This window comes from Melospiza georgiana, chromosome 4 (assembly GCF_028018845.1).
Source record: "Melospiza georgiana isolate bMelGeo1 chromosome 4, bMelGeo1.pri, whole genome shotgun sequence".
Lineage (NCBI taxonomy): Eukaryota > Metazoa > Chordata > Aves > Passeriformes > Passerellidae > Melospiza > Melospiza georgiana.
In genome coordinates, this window is record NC_080433.1 from 34,550,510 (window position 1) to 34,573,023 (window position 22,514).

The 22,514-nt window shown below is 41.5% G+C and overlaps 1 protein-coding gene across 4 annotated transcripts in view; it reads right to left on the minus strand.

The window, feature by feature from the left end:
• Positions 1–20,868, minus strand: part of CNOT4 (CCR4-NOT transcription complex subunit 4) — a 76,550-nt gene extending 55,682 nt beyond the window's left edge. For all 4 annotated transcript variants that reach the window (XM_058023368.1, XM_058023366.1, XM_058023367.1 and 1 more), the window contains exon 1: positions 20,526–20,868. The gene's annotated coding sequence lies outside the window, so the exon portion shown is untranslated. The remainder of the gene's footprint in view (positions 1–20,525) is intronic.
• Between the last annotated feature and the right edge of the window lie 1,646 nt (positions 20,869–22,514).

The following is a 22,514-nucleotide window of genomic DNA, read 5'->3' on the forward strand; positions in this document are numbered from 1 at the left end:
AAAAACCAGTTATAATCCAACTCCAAAACTTTAGCATTGACAAAAGAGATTAACTTAGTTACAGATTTTTCCAGATATCACTTGGAAAAAGCTGCTTGTGACCAAACTATTCTTTGTTGGCTTGCTTGTTATTATAAATAAAGCTTATTTCTTGGCACAGCAGTATCTCAAATAAACAGATCCAAGCACCTCCCAATATACTGCAACTTCATACATAATCTGTACAGACAGCTACAATTGAAATCTTAAACATTTGAAGAAAAAAGAAACAACACATCCACATGTAAATTACATGGCCTCATACTGCCTAATTAGAAGGACTCTTCTCTAATGCTTTTCATGCTGGTAGTGTCAATTCTCATTAGCAAATGGCATTCAATAGCCAAGAGGGCAGTTTTAACCTAAAGATCAACAGAAGTAAATTCTGGAAAAGAGCAGCATCAAAATACACAGAGCACAGACTTCTGAAGAACTTCAGGTACTCCTATATGTAAAATGTGCAGGGACAAAATAAAAATGTAGAGGCTACACAAGCCCAGTTTGAGCAGTGTCCATGGGGGTGCATATTTATCCCCTGGTAGCAAACCTTATCATGTCAAGATTGCCTTTAGGTGGAGAAAGATCATCTTCAATCATTTTCTGCTTGAATATTCTTAGCTGGAGTTTGAAAATCCATGTATTTTTACTTTGCTTTGGATAAAGTTTCTGGGAAGAAAATTAGTTAATCATGTATTTGTTCAGATTAAGAGTTTGAGCCCACTTCTGCCAATAATTTAGAGCTGAAGTTGACAATAATGCCATATTTTTGATAAGGTAAATCAAAGTCAAGTCACATGAGCCTGTGACCCAGAGTTCTTCCAGTTAGCTGCCAAAGTAAGCTTGTTCTCGTTATTCTGCCTTCATAGGTATAAAACAGAGGAAGCAGGCTGCCACGGATCAAAATAGTCCATCTAAATCTTATGGATGCAAGGCATGGGGAAGACTCCACAGTGGACCAAAAAGCCAGAATTCTTCTGTAATGAGGAGGATGGCAGGAGCACAGAGAACATCCTGCAACCAGCCCCAGGGAGCATAAACAAATCATCACATGTAGCCTGGGCACCTTCAGAGAAAGCCCAAATCTCCCCAGCAAGGGCAAGCACCCCACAGAGATGAGTACCACAATCAAGTTTCTCTTCACTTTTTCTGATGATGATCAAACCTACAACACCAACAAACAGGAATGAGAGACAAGTCCCTAGATAGGCATTCATACAACCAGCACACAAGCATCTACTCATCTTTACTAATCTGGCCCTATCAAAGGAGCCAGAGAAAAGCCTAAATCACTTCCTGGGGAAGAAGAAACTCCAAACCAATCACAGTCCATAGGCATTGTTCTAAGAACTAATTCAGTGTGCTCCAAAATTTTTGATTTACAAGATAATCCCGCTGACCAGTATCAAAGAATTTCAACAAAGGAGGTCAATATACAAGAATTTTGTTTTAAGAGGCTACTGTTAGCCTCCCCAGATAATTGGCCTCTTGAATCAACATGAAGTCTTTTCCTTGCCCCCCCCCACAAGGCACCTCTACTGTGAAATACCAACATAAAACCTTCAAAGTCTGGCAGATTACCCCAAACTGAAAGCTTCTTTGCACAGTTTGTTTTACAGAAGGATCACTCATTCCTAAACAAGGTCCATTATACTCAATCATTGCTCTAGACATGATACATTATGTGCACAGAACCCGTCTTGCAGAAGAGGAATTCAGAGGGCTGGTGCTAACAGAGCTGAGATGACTGTAGTAACACCACCTCACAAGAAAACACCCAGATTTTCCCTGAAATAGGAGACTATGCAAGATTTCAAGAACTAAGGACAAGTTGTAAGAACATAGTATTATCCGTGGATTAGGTTGCTATTGAAACAATAAATGTTTGAAACTACACAAGAAAACTCATACCACTGTTCAGTGTCACACTTCTTATACTCAGGATTAGCTTTCAGAATATATTGGCAAGTTTGCTCCATTCCTGGAAAATCTACAACTCATTCCTTAATTGAATTAGTGATCAATGAAAATAGACTTAGGAGGCTGAATGTTTAGATCTCAGTAAAACCTGAAAGCATTTGTAAAATATTTCTTACCTTTCTACAAAACAAGCTGAATGAGTTTGCTTTGCAGCCTCCCACAGCAGCTGAGATCCTTGCCTTTGTGAAAGGTAGTTTTCCCCACTAACACTTCACACCATCCAACCTAGTATGGTTACAAGATCGTGGAAGCACAAAAAAAAAAAAACAAGGCAAGGAAAAAACTCAGTATGCCATCATGACCTCCTGAAAAGCTGTAGCTTTCTCTGAAAATCCTTGACTTTTTCCCCACTATGGAGAGAAACACAAGTAGAAGGTTGTCTTGCATCAGTAACAGTGCAAGCATTTTTTGTTTGGGGCCAGAGATGGGAGTGTCAGGAAAAGAGTTTTTTGGAGTGTACACCTATATTGGCTACACACTCTCAGGGACAACTGAAAAGCTCTGCTTATTGTGGTCTGTTACAGTACCAGACTCTACATGGCCAGCACCATGATAATCACCAAAAGTTCTCAGGACTGAACAGTCCCAAAAGCTTCACAGTCCTCTCTAGACAAAAGGGCAGGAACAGAGATTCTAGAAGGCTCAAGGTAGTAGGTCTAGAACATTAAATACAGAAAGAACATCTTTGTTTATAGATCAGTATTGCAATCCACCGATTGTTCTTTCAGCAGAACAATCCTTTCTCTTTAAAGACAGGGGTCGTGAAAGAGGCCTCTACAGGCTCAGCAAGGCTTTCCTAGCATTTTCTATAGAGAAGGTGAACCCATACAAAAACATATCAAAGCAGACCACAAAGAAATATGGTTACAAGCTGCAGGGGCTTCTTTAAAAAACAAAATGTACATGGTGTTTTATTTTAAGTGTCATTAGTACCAAAGAGCAATTTCAAAGAGCTATGGATTCCAAACAAGCCTAACTCTACAAGCAGCCATATAATCCATCACACACATCACTTTAGGATCCATAACTCCTGAACTGTGGCAAAACAGGACCAAGAGGTGTCTGCACCCTTACTTCTCCTTATTCTTCCAGCAAGCTGGGCCAAGGACTACAGCTACTCAGGACAGACTTGTTCAGTGTGTCCAGACTGGTGTACAAGACCCCTGAGAACAGAATCCAGTGAGGAGCAAAACAACATTCTTCTCTCTTGCTATGACCACATGATTGAGATGTGCTGCTATTGACTCTTGTGCTTTGGTTTTCAGAACTCAACGATTTCTGACTACTCTTCTGACAATATCATTCTCTTTTCATTACAACATTCCACTTAGTAAGATTTATGATGTTTGAGTCTTGAATATAACTACAGCATTAGTCACACATATTCTAAAACCTGATTCTCTAAAAAAGCAACTCACACTCAGTTTGGAGGAAAATAATTTGCAAATCTCACTTTGAAAGGGAAAATGGCTAACCTACATAGCTGTTATAAACCGCCATAAACCCCTGCTAATCAAGGTATTTGCCAAATTAATATGCAAATAAACCTAAATCAGTTCAGCAGTTGCATTCTACAAGAAAAACGACTCACTCACTCTGTTTTACTGTTCAGAATTTCTAGGATCTTGGCATCAGGAAGACAAGTATTAGTGAATTAGAATGAAATACAAATGTGTGCTTTTTACCTTTATGCTTACTATGGATACTTAGTACAGGACAGACAGCACTGGCTGAATCTGACATGCAATATACTTCAGGAAAACAGTTAAGCACAGAGCCTAATTTGATGAGAAAAAGCCTTTCAAAATTAGTCTTAAAGACACAGATATTCCATCTGAAATGTGTGTGCAGAAATAAGAAAAAACAATGGGTCATATTGCACTGCTACTTTTGTGTGGGCTAGTGTGTGTGATTCCAGACCTATAATAGAAACTTGGTGTGGTTAAGTCTTCATCTGCAAGGTGCTGAACAGTAATTGTTTTAAAGAGCAACATGAAAACCCATATTACTGTTCCTACATCACAGTGGAGTGGTTGCCACTGTCCCTAACAGCAATGTCCACTTTCAAAATGAAAGCATTAGATTTACTTAGCATTAGATTTACTCCCTGAGTTATACAAAGATATTTCTCAACATTTTTTCTGAGTATTTAAGAGAGACAGCAGGGGAATATCATATTTTTCAGGGATATGGCACCCAGAGTATCTGCTTCCTGACAAGGAACAGTTTACACATTCCAGGTTCTTTTAATACCCACCTGCATGATGGGCCAGACCCATACAGTAATCACATACAGTATCTTCTGCTCCTCTGATTTAATAAAATTACAGATTTTTATCCACTTTTTAAGATAGGACATTTGTCTTTGGAAGAGGTTAGTGTTTTATCCTTGCCTACTGTAACAGTAAAGGCTCATGATCAGTACTGTGCACAGATAGGTAAATCAGATGCTGTCAAGAGTTTACATGGATGACATAACACACCTGGAAAAATGCTGGTAGCTGAGACTGCCTGTAAAGCATTACTGCGCCTGTAGACAGTCAACAATGAAGAGTCAGGGTGAATAAAAGCACCTTGGGTTTTGCAGTGCTTTCCAGCCATTTTGTTTCCATTCTGTTTATTAATATCTAGTTATGTAGGTTTCAACTACATCACTGTGCCCAAATTCACACTAGAATGTCAGTCAGTTAGATTCCCACCTCTTATACAAACAGCAAGCCTATGGAAAGGGATGAAATATTCTTGCTACCGTTGGAACATGAGCAACTCAATTCCCTGACCTTGTGGAAGGAAATGCTCCTTGGGTGGAGTAGGTAGTGCAGAGAAGAAATCCAGTTATGGAGTAATAGAAAAGTAACATCCTCTCCCAGGCAGAGGAAAGCAGGCTGACATCAGTCAGTGGCAAGGACATGCTTCCCACTGCCCCATTCCTTAGGGTAACAGATCACAACAGCTGCCAGGTTAGCTGCCTTCTATGTAAGGCAAGAGCTCCAAACCAACCACACACAGAATTTACATCATTTCTCCTCCACAAGGAGTCACAAGGTAAAGAACTATATTCCCAGTAACCATCTTTCAATGAAAATTCCACAGTTTAGTTTTTCAACTTTCATATGAAAACAGTTTCTATGAAAGACTAAAAATTTTTCTGAACACTTTTAAAAGAGCATTAATAGTCACACCCATTGTTTTAAGTCCTTGAAAAACCATAGCTATGTACAAGACTAAGAATGTTAGAGCACACAGAATATTCCCTCTAGATTAGATGCACAGACAGCATATAAAATAGCACATCACTATGCAGAATTGAGGTTTTTAACATGAAGTCACAAGCCACTTTGCTACACCCTGAACACAGAGGTACCAAAGGCAAAGTATGTGCCCACAGCAGGTTTCAACTTGTCTCCTCCTAGCACTGCACAACTCTGCAGAGTCCTGAAACTGCCTAAGATGAAAAAGTCACCCTTGTGCCTTGCATACATTCCTACATTCATCCTGCTCTAAAAAAGCCACAGAGTTAGTACATTGAGATTGCATCTTTTATTAAACCAATGCATATAATGAACTATTTTATTGCTCTAACACAAGGTACTATCTCTGCACCCAACAAGATGCTACTTCTGCAGCCCTCATTTTGGACAGGAGAAAAGGATGATAAAGTCTGACACTTTAAAAATTCAGTAATTACTGACTGATATACTAAAGGTCCTAATTATAACTTATATTCAACACTTGATACAAAGCTACTTCCCAAATTTTTATCACAGTTAAAGATAAATTTATCTCAGAGTGTGCATAAGAATTAATAGTAATTTACCTTGATATTCTCAGTAAACAATAAAGGAGAAACACTGTTATTTGCAAAGTACATAGATCAAAATCAACTACATTATGGCAGAAAAAACCAATAGCTACACTTAGGGGTATAAGATCTCTTTAGGATACTCTTGGAACATACACATTTTAAGTCGTCCACTACAGCAAAGTCTTTTCAGACAAAGTAAAAGGAAAAAAACAGAGCCCTCAGCATACAACTGAGCAGTAAAAAAAGCATCTTGCATCAGTATAAAAGGGATCAAAAAAACCCTTAAGTATCTATTAAACAGTCATTCCACAGTGTCTGTAATAGGCACCATTATCATTGCTGAACATCTCAAATACATCTGCTTCCTATTTAAACGTGTTTACAAATCTCACATTTGTTCTTTTCTCCCAGATCAACACAAATTCGGGGTATAGGTGGCAAAATTCATTACATGTATGTATGTAAATAATGCCAAGTATTTTAGGGAGAACTGCAGTGGCATATTGTTAGAATTCCTTATCACTATGCACTTTCCACAGAAAAAAAATTAACTTAGAACAGCTTAAACTGAAAAGTTTACTGTTCTCCACAAAACATATAGGATCTGCTTCTCAACTTTCATCAATCTTTAAAAGCCATTTTGTCTTTCAGAATTATTTTCTTATACTAATTATCTACAAAATTACTATGATGTAGAATTGAACAAATATAAGCGGCCTTCCCCCATCTTTCAAAACAGCTTTTACTTGTTACAAATGCTACACTTGCGTTTTTAGACAAAGACAATATTATTTAAATTTTATTTTCAATACGTCTAGCAGCAGTTAAAATATAGATGTAATTCACTGAAATTATATAGGAGTGAAACAACCCACAACAGAAAACACTTTATGTTCAACAGTTCCAAGAAAAAAAAGGGATTCAAAAAATCATAGATGAAGAGCTTGTCCTTCATCACCTCTGCTCTTAGAATAGAACACCAAAATTTTGTTTGCATAGCACTACATCTCAGTAGTCACTCAATGTTCTAGAATTCTGACCTTCCCGCTGGCACCTAGATCCAACTCAAATTTGGTCCCAGTGAGGACAGGGTTAGTTTTTACAGTAGTTAGGAAGGGGGCACTGCTATGACACAGAGGTTATTCCAGGCCATTTTCCAGGGATGGGAGAATCCATCCCTTCTGGGTCACACTGTATGGTGGAGGGAAGTCAGGTGTTGTCAGGGTTTCCTGGGATGAGCAATCACTTGTGCATCATTCACCTCTTTCTTGCACCCTCTGTCATTTGTATTGCTGCTGTTACTGATCCATGCCTTATCTCATTGCTGTTTCCAGTAAATTCTTACCTCAACACGTGGTCTTGACCTTTCTGCCTCCACTTCACCTCCCCAGGCTGGCTGCAGGGGGAGGGAGGAGTGAGCAAGCTGCTCGTGGTTTGGAGTATTTCAGTGGAACACTGAGTTGCAGAACACCACTTCTACAGCACAGCACCACTCACTGCACCTGTCAGCCCAGGAATCCAGCACCCACAGTAACCCACACACTGTCCTTAACCAACCAGTTACCACCCATGGGGAGAAACCAAGAAAAGCTCAGCAGAAAGAATGAAGTACCTTTGCATTCCTCCAGGGCAGAATTAGTGTATGATTATTTGCATTACACCTGCTAAACTTCCTGACTAACAAAGAAACAAAGAGTGGTACTAGACACACAAAAAGCTCAAACACTTCCTTTACAGCATTCTATAAAGGTTTACAAACACATTAGTTGTACTTTGCAAGTGCCATTAAACCCTCACAAGTCTTAAGAGTCAAGAGTGATAATTACTGTCCAGTGCTTTGCTTTTAAAGGAAATACAAGCCCTAATAGGGTGAAAATAATACACATCCTTCAGATTTAATCTAAGAACAATACTAAGATAATAATGAGTTAGTTTAAAAACACTTTTCTAATTACTCAAACAAAATTCCCAAGTCTGAGAAAGAATACCTGCAAAATCTAGAATAACTAGTGTAAAGGACATTATTTATTGGTACAATGCAAAGATGAAGCTAATTGCTAGGACCAGATTTTCCTTCATTCTCCCAAGAGACTCTGCAGAAGATATGAAACACCATCACAATGTTCAACACCTAATTGTATCTTTCATTAGGGGCTCTATTCATAGTCCTGATCATCACACTGAAGCTACCTAAAGGTCTTAGACTAAATTCTGCCCTAAGATAAATCATAGTGCATTTGCAGTTACAAATTGGAGAAATTACTCTGGATTATCAAAATTGTGCTTTTTAACCAATAGAAGTAAAGTATGTTTCCCCACCTTTCTACATAGACACAACTACAGACACAAACATTTAACCAAATACAGCCTGGTTGCTATTCCTGGGGCTTTGGACAGAAGTACTTAACCTGAAGGACAAACAACAAAAACCTTACAAGGGAGACTGGAATTAAAACACCCACAACCACCCCACACACATACAATCCAGCCCAACTTCAATACTAAATCACTTTTATTCCAACACACTCTCAGCCTTACTACAGCTGTGGAAGGGAAATGTCTGCAACTGCAGTACCATGGACAGTGTATGGAAAAGTTGCTAGAATCATAAAATAAGCTGAGTTGGAAGGGAACCATCAGGATCACTGAGTCCAACTCCTGGCCCAGCACAGGACACCTTGAGTCACACCATGTGCCTGAGAGCATTGTGCAAATGTTTCTTGAATGTGCCATTGACAACTGTGCACTCCACAGATTCTATCTATCCCTCCCATTAAAAAAAAAGCCACCCTCACCCCCCAACCCCACTCATCCTCCTCACACCTCTTCTGCCCTGCCTATTCCCCCTAAAGAGCCTGCAAGTATCCAACAGGGCACACTAATCACAAGACTCATCCCACGAGGTTTCACTTATGCCAACATCAAATTTCTAGGACTGGGCCAAAGCTTGGAGCTAGTCTTGCTTGTTCCTCATGCTGCCTCCAGTGGTGTAAAAACATTTCAGGTGTGGTACTTTGTAGCATTGAGGGATCCCATCAGCGCTCATTTCCTTTTTTTTTTTTTGGCACACCATCCCATTGCACATCACTAGCAAACCTGCTATTTTCCCATTCCATTTTGAGCATTTCATCACTGAGGTTTTAAGCAACCACCTTGAACTTTAGGAAGATGAACATCCTGTGTCAGTGCAAGAGATTCAGAGATTCTGCATTACATCCATAAGCTTCAGTATTTACATCAAAGAGTATCTTTAAGTTTAAATAAACCTTCCTGCACTTCCACTGAAGCCACATCTGCCTTAAGGCAATTAACACAGAATCCCAGAATGGCCTGGATTGGAAGGCACCTTAAAAATCATCTAGTTCCAACACCCCTGCCATGAGCAGCAACACCTTTTGCAATAGACCAGGCTGCTCAGAGCTCCAACCCTCCTGTCCTTGAGTACTTCTAGGACAGGGGCATCCACAGCTTCCCTAAGCAACCTGTGCCAATGCCTCACAGTAATGATTTTTTTCTAATATCTAAGCCAAGCCTGCTCTCAGTTTGATTGTCACTACATGATGCTTTCTGGGCTGTGAGTGCCATTGCTGGCTCATGTCCCAGCATGAGGGTCAGCCCCTGATCCAGCAGTACCCCCAAGTCCTTCTCAGAGGGGCTGCTCTCCATCTGCTCATCCCCCAGACAGTGCTGATACCTGGGGTTGCCCCAGCCCAGGTGCAGGCACCTTGCACTTGGTCTTGTTAAGCCTCATGTGAGTTTATAGGCTTATCACTGATTTTTAGTTCAAGCTCTAACGTGGACAATTTCATACTCATGAAGTTGAGGATGGTCACAGTTTTTGCTACAGATTCACAGAATAATTCCAGCTGGAAAGGATCTCTAGGGTTCTCCATTTAACATCCTTCTCAAATCAAAATAAGCAAAACAAGTCTATATTACACTGTGCTTTATCAAGCTGGGCATCAAAACATTCAAAGCCAAACACTACAGAACCTTTCACCTGTCACAATAATTGTCCCACTCCGTAGAGAAACACGTTGATCCTAAATGAAGTTATTTTAATGCATGCCTGTTGTCTCTTGCCTGCCTTCCACACACTGCTCTAGCAAGTTCAGCTCAGTATTTTCAATAGCATGCAAATAGGTACTCCAACCATTAGTTCCTCCTGCTTCCCAAAGTCTTTTCTGCAGCCTGAGGATGCATTTCCCTAACAGCAGGCAGAATTTTAGCAAACTGTTACTTCTTATACACATCTGCTAGATTTAAAGTCTTCCAAGACAAAGTTTTGATTCAAAGCAGCTGTTACCTTTATCCCTGCACTTCCCCAGATAGAACTGCAGGAACTAAGACCTCATATCAAAATCTGCTCTAGTACAAGCAAAAATGAGTTATACATAGTGCCTTTCTGGGCTCACTATAGCCCTTCTCAACAATGTACATCAACTCTAAAAGAGAACATCCCCTAGTCAGTCTGCAGCTCTGTTTCTAAATTAGAATTAAAAGTTATGGATGAACTTTTAGAAAAGCATCACACAGTTAAATGAAGAGTTGTAATTTTACAAGCCAATATCTATACACACAGGAAGAAAAAAAGATGCCCTGAACTGAGGGGGAAAGAAAAGACCAACCAACTACCAAGCCTCAAAGATCAGAAATATATCAGGGAGAATAAGAGCACATTATTAGGGCTGCTGTCTAAACCATTGTCGGTTTAGACAAAAACATGCACCAAAGGACACCACAAGTACTCCAGCCCTTGGAGAAAATTCCTGGTAAGGTAGAGTACCCTACCAACAATTACACACAGAAGTTCCTGTATCAGTCTTCCCAATCCTCCAAAGTTACTTATCAGACTAACAGTAAGATATTTCAGAACAGTAACAGCTCTTCAGAAAAAGTCCCATACTCTTTGACAGAGAAAATAATATCAGGAATTATTAACCACTGGAAAATTCACATCATGACTAGTCAGTCAAGAAATCCCTGAGACAGGAGAAGGAGTGAAGAAGAAATGTATCCAAAGGTTTATTTCATATCTCCTACCAGTAAGTGAGATGTGCTCCAGCACTTCTCAAAAGAAAAGGCTGGGGGGCTACAGTGGAAGAAGCAGTGATGCTTCGAGCAAATGTGTCAGAAAAAGGTCTGTACTCATCATCCAGCCTATTAAAAAAATCTATACAAATAAAATAAATCATTGCACAGGCCTAAAATCATTCTTCAGAATCCTTGAGAAACTACCACGAAATACAGGGAACAAGGAGGATTTGGTCAGCCCCTTCAACCTCATGCTAAAACTTGTGAGACAGCAGACACCACCCCCAGATTCACTCTCAGCCATTCCCACTCAGTATGTTTAGTCACAAGTGGAGAAAAGCAAACCTGACTTGTGCAAAATGTGGCAGCATTCTCCCCTCACTACCATCAGGAGAGGCAAAGCAGTTTAAGCCCCAGGTGAATGAACACTGGACAACTGGGAGACAACATTATTGGCTGGGTAACTAACTGGATCCCAGCACAATAAAGAGAGGAAACTGTTTCAGCAGGTGCAGAGAAGGGCCACAGATGAGCAGAGCGCTGCAGTATCCCTCCTATGAGGCTGAGGTTGTTCAGCCTGCAGAAGAGAAGGCTCCAGGGAGATCTGAACAGCAGCCTCCCAGTACCCCAGGGGGGGCCTACAAGAAGTATGGAGAGGGACTCTTATCAGGAAGTGAAGTGATATGACTAGGGGTAAAAGCTTTAAACTGGAAGAGGGTAGATTTAAATTAGATGTTAGGAAAAAACTCATCACTATGAGGGTGGTGAGGCACTGGACCAGGCTGTCTAGAGATGCTGTGGATGACCCATCCCTGGAAGTGTTCAAGGCCAGGCTGGATAGAGCTTTAAGCAAGCTGGAAAAGTGCAAGGTGTCCATGCCCATAGCAGGGGTGTTGGAGTGAAGTGATCTTTAAGGTCCTTTCCAACCAAACCATTCTGTGATTCTATGAACTTGTCTGTACTTTCCACTTTAAACCTAAGTCAACACAGAAATGCATTACAACTTAATTGCATTTAGGTGGTGCTCAAGGCAGAAAACCAAAATACTACAAATTAAGGCTGTGATCCTACAAACATTTAAGTAGTAAACTTTACCCAATGGAATAGATCTATTGATGATGATGAGGTTAGAGAACATGTCTGGAACATAAAAACATTGCCTACATTTACAATATTAGCTTCAAAAATATAAGTTTTATGATAATTCCCTACCCGGAGCACTCTGTTACACAGTATAACAGTCTTAATATGTAAATACACAAGGCACAGTGGAACTGTAAAGATACAACAGAAGTTTAATACATACAAACCCACTTACACTTTAAAGAGACTACAGTTACACCAAGGTGCCTACACTTTTTCAGGAGTGAAAAAGTAAATAAAGCATTAGCCCCTGTAGCTATTAATTGCAAAGCCCAAAGGCAAAAACAAATGAGTGAACCATTTCAGCTTTTTCTTGATGTGTACCTGGGAGGTAAAGTCAATTCCAAATACAGCACATGTCCTATGCTCAAACTTGTGGCACTATCTAAAAGTAGGTGGAAACGAGGCCTGTGGCTTATTTCTTGTTTCATGTTGAAAATGACAAAGGATGAGGCTTCTCTAAAATCTGAAATTCTCTACACATAATTCAAGGCATTAAGGTTTCTCTTTTAGTAATTTTTAAAACAGTTGTGTAACACAAAAGGTAGATCTAATTAAAAGGCCAGAGCAAATAAATGCAATGAGCTATCAGGTCTATTAGCTGAAGAAAGATCAGCTTGGAGTTCAGTATGGAAAGCAAGCATACTGCACTTAAGACATCATCTGCTTCAGCCAAGAGCAGGATGCTGTTTCAGTAACGTACTGACATCAGTCAGCAGAAAATGGTAAAAACATCTACCATGTTAGTCACACTCAATTCTAGTTTGGAGCTGCTTTGGTTTCTACACAAAATACTTGGAATTTTACTTTATTTTCCATTCGGTAATTAAAAAAATGAGATTTATTTCAAACTATTAATTTAACAAGAAGCACAGAAAAACTCTGGAGAGTCAAAGAACCATCTTATCACATATGCTCCACACACCTGTCAGAAATCCAGAAAGGCAGTTGCTCTGTACAATATTCACCCACATCATAAATACCTATTCCCACATATCTGCCACCCAAATTACAACTGCCTACTTCTGCTTTTCAGGGAAATACAGATTTGTTACTAAAAAACAAAGCTGAGACAGATCAAGACGTGCATTGAGGGAAGCACCTTTATCCCAGTGAGGAACAGAACACAGAACTGCTTGAACATAATCTATATGCTGTGGTAAACAAATTTTAGAGACACATCTAAAGCAATTTCTTAGGAAAAAAAAAGGGGAAAACAATGAGAAATAACAACATCGTATTTCACAAATTTAAGGAGAATATGTAGTATTAGATTTATATAAATTCCTTCTACTGCTACCTCCACTACCTGGAGCTGCATTAACTCAGGCAGGTGAACTTAAGGAGTCATTTGGTACATATGAAGTGCTCAATGAAATCTCAAACAATTTGTCAGACTGTGACAAATATATGTTATAAAAAGCACAGAAGTTCAAGTTGACTGCAAATACACTTGCCCAACATGTCCTTTAAATGCTGTGATTTTTTTAATACTAAGAGACAGGTCTGAGGTTTCACCAACCAAGAGCAGCTGAATGCAATTCCTTTGGAGAAGCCTAAGCCCATATGAGACACAAACCAATCAAAACCCGTAAGAAAATCAAACAACTGCTTTAAGAGAACAAAGAACTGGCTGATAGACTTAAGTTCCTTTAAAACCAGAAGAAACAAAATACAAAATGAAGACATTAGGGATGCCTCAGAAACATTTATGCTGTTGTCAGCTTTGAGAATATGCTCTTCGATATCTGATTTTCTATTTAGTAACTAAGAAAAGTAAAACAAAAACCCAAATAAAACAGAGTGACACTGAGTCCATCTCCTTCCTTATACTTTCATACACTATGGTATTTTCTAAGTCCATCACAAGTGTCAGGAAAAAACAATACAATCAAAAGATGCTGCACTGCCCCTGTGTAGAAGTTACCTGCACCAGGCTTTCAGAGGTGGCACACACTGAATACAGCAGAAACAGCAGCTGGTACTAAGGAGCTCATTTGCTAAGAGCAGATGAGTACAGCACTGCAAACGCCAAAAGGAACCTGACCCTCCTTCTCACCTCATTACACCAAATCACATAAGTTTGAAAACAAACTTTGCTGCACCTTTGGTCACTAGTTTAATACATACATGCAAAGAATTAAAAAAAACCACCCTCACGGTCACTGGTATAATTACAAGGGAGAGAATAAACATTTTACTCCAAAACTGCCTGTTTTCTGACTCTTCACTTTACTTATGCTCTATACAACTGTGCTCAAAGAATAAAAGCCACGTGCCACTACAGGCTTCCTTATAAAGATGGCTGCATAGTGTTCTCTTTTTAGACACTGAAGTCAAAAGCAAATAGCTGGTTTCCCAGGAAAAGATACTACAGAACCAATTCTAAGCGGTTTCTGCCCAAGGTATGGTGTTTTCTTCTGACTGTCAGAGTCACATGGTCACACAACACAGCTGGCTCTCACCAAGTTTCACTGTGCTATGTATGTACACCATAGTAACCAGAGGAATAGTTCTCATACAAGTTATGCCCTGCCCCACCCCCAGAGAATCACAAGCCTCAACTGAAATCAGAATGAGAGTATGAGCATAAAAATTTACTAAATTAATGTCTCTAAAAGGGCTCAGTGAAAGGAGGGAGCCATTACACTGGTGAAAACATGAGAATGGACATACCTTGAAGCATGCTCACAATTATAACCACTACTCAAGACTCAACTGAAACTGTAATCCAGTCAGATAGCACTACCCATGTGCAGAAGACAGCCTGATATAAGAGCTGCTATTTCCTTAAACTTCCCAGCTGTTCTTCTATATTTTCAACATACACTAACAGTTATGTAAAGGAAAACCAGCGATCATCTTCTGGTTTCAGACTTACCACCTATGTCCTAGAACCAGTTTGCCACTAACTGTGAAACCACACTAATATGTTAAATATATGCTTTACTAAATGAAAGGATTAGCAAAGGAGCTTTCAAAGATGGGAGGAAGCTCTAACTTCTCTAACGTGGTTTCTCAGTTATAAATTACTTGACCCTTAACCTAGGATGAAGTTTCATAAAAGGGAAGATTACCTTCTTAGGAAAAGGGATTGAGGCATGCTAAATGATCAACAGAAACACATGCAAGAAGGCTCCTTCAGAGGAGCAGCAGTTACATGATAAATGGCAGTAAGATTAAGTCACTAGACAAATTGGATTAATGCTACTGGGCCTCTCTCAATTCAGACCAGTGTGTTTAACAGAACTTCAGGAGTTTAGGAGCCCCCACAGCTCACACTGATTGAAGGAAATGCATTCAAATTAACTACTGGGCATGCTGACCTATAAACACTAATTTTGACCCAGCAAGTTTTGGCCTTTTATTTTATGCTAGTTTAAGAGCTCTCAGGGGACAGACATTTTATGAATGAGACTAATTCTAGTTCCATTCAGTAAAAAAAAAAGTCACATGTCATGAAGCAGAAGCTATTCAAAGACAGGGAATAGTTTCTATTTTTGAATGTCCAACAGCCCAAGGTAATATCTACAGATCACAGAGAAGCTCTAGGTCTCTAACTGACAGGCACAGCTATAGCTACACATACCTATCTTCATTCATTATATCTGGAGAGAAGACAAAGAAAGACAAAAAAGTAGCCGAATACTTTCTCCCCACATCTAGTGATCATTGCTACAGACTTTTTCCCTATCCTATTTCTCTATAATTCTAAGCTGCAGTAGAAAACAAACTCTGAACAACAGCCACCAAATGCTTACCTATCTGGGACATAACCTTCATCAAAACTGCTATCATAAACTCTTCAGGTAGGCAGCTCCAAAGCACATACAAATATAATTACTTCTTCCCAGTCCTCCACTCAAACTCTGATTTTTTTTTGGATGACAACTTACTATAACATGTAATAAGAGACAGGTTTAGAAACAACAAAACTACTCCACCTGCAAGTACAGTATTTCATACTCAAGGTGTCTCAGCTCATGTATCTTGCAATTTAAAACTAATATACACTATTCAAGCAGGATCCACATTAAATCCATACTGGTGAAAGCAACTCTAAACCAAAATATAACATGAAGTCTGCTTTCAAATAAATCTCACCTGTTGAATTCAGTGCTTCTGAAAAAAAAAATAACCTGAAAAACTGTTAGCAAGTCTACCTATGCAGTGTATTTTATTCTACAAGGGTTAAGTTTGCTACCCTTTTAGTTACTACTTTTGCATATCAAATCTTATCTGGAAGAAAACATTTAAGAACATCCACACCAGGAGAAAATAAATGCCCCCTTCTGTTAAGCAAGGAAAAGATTAGGCCTCAGCAGCGTGAAACATAAGCACTCAACCACAAAAAAGGCCTAAAAATGGCCCAAAGTAAAACCTGGGATGAAGCACTGCTTGAAAATCACAGTACACATGCCTATCACATTTTTTGGCCATCCCTACAAAGCTCATGTGATTCTGTTTTGAATCTGAAGAACTCGTTAGAAATGAAGACAGAAGTGTGCTGCCATTTTTGCAGTTTCTTTCACTTCATTTGTTTTGAAAAAAGAAAACAAAAATAAATCAAACCCCAACAACACAAAAACACCACCCCAAATTTCTAGTGCTAATAATTGATTCTTGCAATCAAATACAAAATACTGCAATATCACCTGCCAGCAACAAAAGACTGCTAAGCTGAGAAAGGAAAATAGTCAAAGCCCAGAAGGGGCTCAGACAGTACAAGAGCCTGCACTACAACAAGTGACCCTCCATTTCCAACCAAGATATGCAGAAGTACAATTACTTTACATCCCATTTTGTAGTCAATTGAAACCCGCTTCATATTAGGCATCTATTGCTCTCAAGACAACAGTGAGACAGAAGAAACAGATGCTGGGATCACAGTGTGTTAGAAAGCTACAGATGAAGTTTTCCATTCTTCTCTTGCAAGAGAACAGAACTGGATCAAAATCAGACAGCACTGATCAGAGAAAATGCCTTAGAAAAGATCCAAGCTCCCTTTCCACCAAGTTCAGTAGCATGTTTGCTTGATCTCTACATCCACCTTTATTTTTAACTCAGTGACTAAAGGATTAAAAAATCTCCCTTATGCTGATCCCAACCTATTTTTCCCCAATTTGAAAACCAGCAACAGATGAAATACCTCAATAAAAATACACTAACAACTGATTAACCATTATGAAATCAACACTACCATATTCTGCTCCAGAATAAAAACATAGTTTTCAGGATACACAGAAAAGGACGAGAAGTGTCATTTCCTTGGCCTGTATTTGTCTTGATAACTCTGGATGCAGGCTTCCTCAAGCTGTTAAAGCACATGCCTGAGATTTATGAACACCTTATTTTGCACATCCATGGTTAGAAAACACTTGCCAGCTCCATTTAAATGATGATAGATTCCTACTAGAAATACCTTGAAGTTGTCAAGTTCTCAGAACAGCCAAGTGGAAGGAAAGAAAATAAAACATATCACCACAAAACTTACTTGATTTTAGTACTGTGTGGAAATCACTGGTTTAAACAGTAATTCTTCCCTTTGAGCTGATGCAGCCAGTCTAATAACAGCTAACCAGAAGCCAAAACCATGTGTCCTGAATACTCACTAAATCTGTATAATCTTGAATACAATTTTGAAATAAGCAGACGATGAAGATTCCTTTTTCAAACTCATACAAGAAATATGCCATCTGACAAAACCAAGCACGTCAAAGTTTCTGGTGTGACAGAAAAAACCCCAGTCTGGTAAAAACATGCACCTAACTGGTCCAAACAATCTAATGCATGCTTTTACTTAGATATATTCTATTCATATTTCCTGCTAGACACTTGCACTGCCCTCCCAATTACTTACAGGAAGAACCAGAAGGCCTGAACAGCAGGTCAAGCCATGCCAAACCATTTGCTGCTGCACCTAATTTTCCAAGTCTGGAAAGTATTTACAGTTGTTAAAATGTTAACAAATATTAACCAACCTTCTGAAACCAATAAAGTCATAGACTATCCTCCAAGAAACAGAAGAGGGTGGCCCAGAGGGATGGGGACTCTATCTATTCATAAAGTTCCATCTCCTCACACTGTTACCATCCAATAAAAAGGGGACTAAACAGGTAGAAAGATACACACTGAAAAAAAAAGAACATCTTTAAAGAGAAAAAACATTCAGGACATTGAAGCAAGGTAAGTTGTGCAGTCTTTCCCATATGCACTTACTCAACTTATCTCAGCAATACAGCATAACTGCAAGTGGGACAAGAGGTGTTTTGTACAACCCAAGGCACTATTCACCGTGTGAAAGTTTAAGAACCCTTGACCCTAGCAATCTTGCTGAGCAAGTAATTTCCTTCCAGCATGTGTTAAGGCCTATAGATCAGCCTCATCTTACCAGAGCAACCAAAGCCCAAGATGCAATCTGTTATCAGCCACTTAACAGTTACCTGTGCTTACAGAGTGGTCTATCTGAAATAATCTCATTTATTTCAAAGAGACAGGTGAGATTTTGAGCAATAGTTGCCAGAGTTAAGCCTTCAGGGCCCATACTTAGGATCTTGGTCAGAGCTATTTCAAAAATATTTAGCTCACAAAGAATAGCCTAACCTCTATGAACAATAGCCATGAAGGAAAACATGTACTTTTACATAAAGATTATTTTTATTACATACAAAGCCATGTACTTGCATATGCTCTCTCACCAGCCTTTTTGACCCAAGTTTTTTATTTAGTTGGCACTCTAAGGATGGTCTTAAACTTTCTCAAGTACCAAGAAACTAGTAGAGCACTATTCCTGACAGACACTCATCACCTTTTCTCTGTGAAGAGAAAAACTGTTAGGATCCTCCAACACCCTAATTTTAACAGCTAACGAAGAGGCACCTAAAGAAACATGCAAGTTAAAAGAATACATAATTTTATCACTGTATTCCCCCTTTCCAAAACAATCTTTTCCCCTAAAATGAACTTAGTTTTCAATACAGCCAAGTTCAACTGCCAAGCAGTTCTAAACACGTGTTCATCTTGTTTATGAAATGGAAACTCTATCGCAGAATTCCAAAAGCCTAAGGTGCAGCACAGCTGAATCCTAGACCACAAGTTAGATCACTACATTATTACAGAGGTGAAACTAGCAGTACATTTGGCTATTTGTAGGCCATCTGAAACTAATTCACCCTCTTGAGTCAAACAGCTGTTTTATTCCCTGCTCTTCAGAAGCCTGTATTTTATTTTTTCTCTTTCCTTTTTAAGCAGTGAAAGGGGCTAGAAAAAGTTTCATTCTTCTACATATTCATCTTTCAGTATGTGTGCTCTTCTGTTAGTGCCAGACACCATGTTTACATGAATATGAAGTCAAAGTACAGGGATGTTCGAGTCAAGACATTTCAAAACTAAAACAAAACACAGGCAGTTAAAACACAGCAAGCTAGAAACCTGTACAGGCTCAGTAAACATGTGACTGGCCAACATTAACTCCTAAAACTTTTGGACAGGAGTAAGCCAACATCTGCAGGTCTAGAATTTCCACAGCTTTAACCAGCTGTGGATTTTGCTCACATTAACATACGCTCTGGAGAGAATTGCTTCTCTTCTGAACAGCATACTTAGTATTACCACATTGACAGAAGCATACAAGCCATGGACAATTAAATCCTCTCTGGTACGGTAACAAAGCATTTTAAGATAATTATCTAGTGTATTTTCCCTCCCCTTTACTGTACATACAAAGGCACCGGCTGCTCACTTTTAAACTGGCAGGTAGAGCTGTAGGACCATCGCTAGGAGCAGGATGAGCACCCATACTCAGCCTTGTCATTTGCTTCTGCTAATACACAAACTGGAAAGAGCTTCTAGGATTTTGCAAGCAGGAGACAGAAAGTTACATACCGGTTATTTTACTGACAGACAAATCTCAGGAGGTTGCACGGACTGTCCAAAATAACACCAAAATTAAGAGGCTGCCATTCACCATCTGTTTGCCTCTCCCTCAGGAAAAAAGTGCCTATCACAAGAAGAAATGGAGCCTGGCTCCAGGGAAGAGGAAGAAGGGGAGAGAGGAAATTTCCACGCAAATTCTAAGTGAATCACGCTGCGATGCCCGCGCCTGGCCGCACCGGCCTGCCCCGGCAAATGCGAGCGGTTCCGGGCCACCGTCCCTCCGCCAGCCCGGCCGGTGGCCCGGCCCGGCCCAAGGGCTTCCCCGCGCCGGAGGGGGGGCGAGGAGGAAACCACTACAGCCTCCTCCGGGCAGCGGCACGGACGGAGCCCCTTCCCCGGTGCCCCCGGGGAGGAGGAGCCGCCCGCTCGCCCCCGCGCCCTCCCCTTACGGCCCGGTGCCCTCGGCGCCCGGCAGCGGCCCGGCGCGTCCTGCCGTCGCCGGGGGTGCACCGGCGGGTGGGCTGCGGCCTGCGCCGTCCCAGCGAAGCCTCGGCGCTCTCGTAGTCAGAGCGGCCCGGCTCCCCCCCGCCTCCTCCTCGTCTCTCCTTCCCTCCTCCTTCCCTCCCCGGCCCGGCCTTCAGCTCGCACTCACCCGCCTTCCTCCTGCCTGCCCGGCCCGCGGTGCGTGTGCGCGGCTCTCCCTCTCAGGCTGCCCAGCGCGGCGGGGGCGGCCGGGCGGGTGGGTGAGTGAGCGTGCGGGAAAGGAGGCGAGGGGAAAAGGAGGAGAAGGGTGGGGAGGGAAGGAGAGAGGCGGCGAGGAAGGAGAGAAGCGGAGGAGAGAAACCCGCAGCGGCGCTCCTGGGACGAGACGTGTGGCGGCAGCCGGTCGGGCGCTCGGGCGGCTGCTCCGACGACCTTTACGCGAGGGACGGGCGATCTCCAAGCTCGGGGCGCTCCGCTGCCAGCCCGGCCACCATCTTACATTGGGGAGACTTGCCCCGGACGCCGCCCCCGCTGCGCGTGCGCTGCCGGCAGTGGGCGGGGAGCGGCGCGGGAGGGGGGACGGGGCGCGACGGCAGCGGCCGCGACGGCGTGGGGCATGACGGGACTTGTAGGCGGCGGCGGCGGCCCGGGCAGCGCAGGAGGAGGCGGAGGCGGCCCTAGCCGGAGCTGGGTCCTCTTCTGCCAGGCCGGAGATCTGGAGCTCTCCGCCGGCCAGGGCCGTTCCACCGCCCTGCTTCGGGGAATCCCCGTCCCTAAAGTCCCTGCAAGTTCAGCCACCTGTTGCCGGACATTGAACCGCGCGGTTTACAAGCAGTGGGTTGATTTCTTTAAAAAAAATATTTTTTCTTGTCATTAGTGTTGCTTTGGGGTTTCTCCCCCTGCCGGGTCGAAGCGATCCCCATCGGACTTTACCGGTTGCTCGCTACAACGTCGGGGCTGTGCTGTGCAGTGCTCTGCCAGGAGCGCCGGGCACGGCTGTCAGCGGCTCGGTCTCTCCGGGCTGTCAGCGGCTCGGTCGCTCCGGGCTGGCCGCGGTCCCCGCGAAGCCGCCGCGGCAGCTCCGCCTCACGGCGCCCGGGCCCTCGGCCGCCGGCAGAGCGGGACTGCGCCCTGCCACCGCCACAGCCGGCCGGGCCACCACCTCCCGCCTCCCCCTCCTCTCGCTTTATTCTCACTTCTTATTTTGAAGAAACTCAGAGAAACTGTATTGCTTCTATCCCCTCTTTCTACCACAGACACGCTGTGCCATGGACCTGTTCACATTGCACGCATATCCCTCTCTTTTTTCCTCCGATCTGCGATGCTGCGCGAAAGACACCTCAGCTGACAGAGCGCTTTTACTCATCGCCTTTACAGCTCTCTTGTGGCTTTCCTGGCCTGGCATCCTTAGCTCTCCGGGCAGCCAGCCTCATCCTGGGTGTTTAATTATCAGTTATCTCCAGTGCACAAACTATTAATACTTTTGCCATGACAATATTCACCTGAGAATTTGACTTATTTCAGCAGTTGGTAGGACAAAGAGGTGTTCATCACCGAATGCACGGGCACAACAATTACATTTGAGGGCATGGATTTTTTTCTCCTTTACTTTTGTTTCTTAGTTTGAAGTATTATACTAGTACAGCTTTGTTCAGCTAACAGTGGAACTTGTGTTGACATAGCTTATCTCCTTTCTAAAACAAGTTAATGTTACCTTGTGCATACTAAATTTTAGACTGATATACATATGTCCCCCACAGGAAAGCTCTACAAATTAACTTTACTACTTCTTGCTGTCAGCAAGACCCAGGTCTCCATAAAAAGATATGCTGTTCTCAGCAGTAGTCTTGACAGGTGAACTCAAATGCAATGTTATTCAGAAAACAAAACATTAAATGGAATGTAAACACCCATATATGTGAGAAATCCTGTTTCTCTGCATATATCTTAGAGTGTAACATACACTTAATATACCAATGGAAAAGTAACTAGTTACTATATATTAATCAAATCCAGATGAATGTATGTATATAACAATGTATTTCTCAAAAACTTTATTATTTTCATATTTTCTTATCAACTGATATATAAACCATTAGGCTCCAGAAGTACCCATTATGTAAGTAACTTATATAAGTGATGTGATTGTTGACACACC